Below are 3,685 nucleotides of genomic sequence, written 5' to 3'. Positions count from 1 at the left end.
ATCTTCGTTTTCTGAATGTTGAGCTTTAAGCCAACTTTTTCACTCACCACTTTCACTTTCATCAAGAGGCTTTTGAGTTCCTCTTCACTTTCTGCCATAAGGGTGGTGTCATCTGCATATCTGAGGTTATTGGTATTTCTCCCAGCAATCTTGATTCCAGCCTGTGCTTCTTCCAGTCCAGCGTTTCTCATGATGTACTCTGCATAGAAGTTAAATAAACAGGGTGACAATATACAGCCTTGATGTACTCCTTTTCCTATTTGGAACCAGTCTGTTGTTCCATGTCCAGTTCTAACTGTTGCTTCCAGACAGATTTCTCAAGAGGCAGGTCAGGTGGTCTGGTATTCCCATCTCTTTCAGAATTTTCCACAGTTTATTGTGATCCACACAGTCAAAGGCTTTGGCATAGTCAATAAAGCCATATATATACATATACATGGACTTGCCTGGTGGCTCAGATGGTAAAGCATCTGCCTACAATGTGGGAGACCCAGGTTTGATCCCTGGGTTGGGAAGATCCTCTGGAGAAGGCAATGGCACTCCAGTACTCTTGCCTGGAAAATCCCAGGGACAGAGGAGCATTGTAGGCTACAGTCCATGAGGTCACAAAGAGTCGGACATGACTGAGCGACTTCACTTTCACTTTTACTTTCATACATATACATAAATATACATATATACATTATATATATATTATATATAATATTATACATATATAATGTATATATATATGTAATGTATATATTAATAATAATTAGCTCTATATGAGCCAAGGTCCCCAGTTCTTCCTCTTGTCAATGGAAGGCCAAATTAAGCAGGGCCTGCCAAGAGCCCCCATGACCTGGTTGCTAAATGCCTTCCTTCATCTTTGACTTTAACCTGGGGCAGGGGACTGCAGGTCGCAGTATGCACTGCAGATAACCTGAGGTCCCCTAGGCCAGTGGCCTCAACTCTGTAAAAGATAAGCCTCTTGTCTTCCCTTTACCTGGGGATACTGTGCAAAGGGCCTCCTCCGTCATTTCCCTACTAGGGCCAACAGCCAGACACCAGACAGATAGACGGAGATTCTAGCTGGATTCCTGACAGAGCATTCTCTGTGTCTTAGCCCCCTGAGCTCTTGGGTGCTCGCTCTGCCTCCACTAAGCCTTCCCTGCCCAGCAGCAAACAATCAGTTGCAAGCTGCTCCCCCACCTCCAGCCCTGCTGACTGCCAATCAGCTGGGCGGCAGGGGGTGGAAGGAAGTTCCACTCCCTGCTGAACCTGCACTGAGGTACTCAAAATGACTGAGTGGGGCTGATGACGACCTGGCAGGCCAGGGACTGCGTTGCCATCAGAAGGGGTGAAGGGTGAGTGTGATTGACTGGCGCGTTGCAGGCAGGAGGTGGGGATGAGCAGAGGTAGAGGGGCAGCTTCTTTTACCTATGGAAGGGTTCTAATACGGGAGACCAAGATGTCAGGAGGAAAGGACAATGAACTGGAGAAGGAAAGGGAGATGCAGAGCTTGTGGCTCCTGATAAGAGGTCAGGAAATCAAAGAGCGATTATGAAGTGAAGTAAGAAAGAAAGTGACAAATACTATATGATACCACTTATATGAATGAATGACATGAATCTAAAATATGACACCGAGCCTCCCTGATGGTTTAGTGGTAAGAAATCTGCCTGGGTTCCACCCCAGATTCGGGGGGATTCCACATGCTGTGGAGCTCCCATGCGCCACAACGATTAAACCTGCACTCTAGAGCCCAGGAGCCATAACTACTGAATCCACATGCTGCAACTATTGAAGCCCTAGTGCCCTGGAGCCTGTGATCTGCAACCAGAGAGGCCATCACAATGAAAAGCCTGCATACCAAAACTAGAGGGTGGCCCCTGCTTGCCGCAACTGAGGAAGAGTCCTCACAGCAACAAAGACCCAGCAGAGCCAAAAATAAATAAAAAGCTTTTTAAAACTTTGTAAGAAAACTTTAAAAATAAAATATGAAACAAATGAACCTTTCTACCAAACAGAAAGAAACTCACAGATGTAGAGAATAGACATGTGCTTATTAAGGTGGGTGGGGGCAGGATGGACTGAGAGTTTGAGATTAGTAGATGCAAACTATTACATGTAGAACAGATAGACAGCAATGTCTACTATATAGCACAGCTGGGATGAACTATAATGGAAAAGAATATAAAAAAAGAATTTATACATATATATATATATATAAAATATAAAAGGACCACACACACACACACACACATATATATAAACTGTGAGAAAAGAAACTGAAAACCTTGGGCACAGGGGTTGGTGGGGATAAATACAACCCCATCCAGTGTGGGAAGTGGAGTAAGCCATGGCCCAAGGAAATAAATGGAGACAAGGAAAGTCATTCCACTCTCAGATTATTCAAATTTGTTGTACTTATTGATAATGTATTTCATTTCTTCCACGTGGGGGGGATATGATTCAGCACAAATTTGATGTAAATTTATGGAAATAGAAATGCAGAGAGACTACGGGTCCTTGCTGCTGGCGGGTTAGCAGCTCAGCCCTCACCCAGGCTCGGGTTACCGCTCTCTGGACTTGGGGAGCTGAAAATAGAAACATCTGAATTGGGGGTCACTGGCCTCTCCTACAGGCCAAGAGAGGGACTGACCCTGTCGACTGGCAAGGCTTATTTAAAAAAAAAAAAAGCCTGATGATTATATAAAATAGGATCACCTACATTGTCCTCCTGTCTGATATTTGTCTTTGGGTGGGGGGACAGTTTTTACCCAGTGGAGATGGATGGGCTTATTTCAGTGAAAAGGAGGGGCAAACAAGGAAGAGATTAACATTATCTAAGACCTACTGTGTACTGTGTACACTACCTACTGTGTTGTGAAGTGACACAAATGTTTTTCCTCCTGTACTATGGAAGAATCATGGGGCTAGGGGGAAAAAAAAGAAAACAATTTTCTAGACAGGGTGAAAGGTGGCATTTCATACAAATGGCCAGAGCTGGGCAAATATTTATTGTCCATTAGGCTGTCCTTCGGAACACTGGATGTTGATTTGTATCTTTCTCTTTCATACCAGGTCATGGCATTTCTCTAACGTTGTGCCTCTCCCAGCTGGCAGCAGCCTCTCCAGCCTGGCCATGACCCTGACATCCAAGAGAACCTTGCACAGTTTGGGAATAGCTTCTCTGAGCCAAGCCTTACTCTGCAACCTGCAAGTGAAATGAGAGGAAATTCAAGAGACCAAGATACAAAGCCAGACCAAAGGATTTTACTGCCCCTTCATTCCCACTAGAGATAAAGATTACTGGTACACTGGTTCTCGCTTTTCATCAAAGCAAGCAACATCCAAACAGTTGTGAGGTCCTGAACCGCTGAGCTCACCTGGTCTGCGGGCACTCAGAAGGCGTTTGTCTGCAGCCCACAGCCAGGGTCTGTGGATGTATTTGAGCAAATGTTTCCAAGGATGGCAGCGATCTGCTCACTTGTATTACATCCACGGGGCAGAAATTGTTAGCTCTTGGTGACACTGTTTATAATGCTTTGACCTCATTCAGTCACTGAAAAGCAAATTTCTCTTTGTTCTCCTACAGGAACACAAGGAGGCAAGTAAACATAATGTCTAAGAAAGACTGTCAACAAGGGTGTTTACGGGCTTATCACGCCCTTGCTGTTCCACCGAGTAGCTTACCTTTGGG

The 3,685-nt window shown here is 44.8% G+C and overlaps 1 long non-coding RNA gene across 1 annotated transcript; it reads left to right on the top strand.

Annotated features, from left to right (window-relative positions):
- Positions 1-1,057: 1,057 nt before the first annotated feature.
- Positions 1,058-3,307, top strand: LOC112586222. The gene is made up of 2 exons (XR_003110661.2): positions 1,058-1,346; positions 3,067-3,307. It is a non-coding gene; the product is annotated as an uncharacterized LOC112586222 (long non-coding RNA).
- The last annotated feature ends 378 nt before the right edge of the window (positions 3,308-3,685 follow it).

Source organism: Bubalus bubalis, chromosome 7 (assembly GCF_019923935.1).
Source record: "Bubalus bubalis isolate 160015118507 breed Murrah chromosome 7, NDDB_SH_1, whole genome shotgun sequence".
Classification (NCBI taxonomy): Eukaryota; Metazoa; Chordata; class Mammalia; order Artiodactyla; family Bovidae; genus Bubalus; species Bubalus bubalis.
Note: the sequence above shows the minus strand (reverse complement) of the source record. Positions and strands in the feature narration are given on the sequence as shown.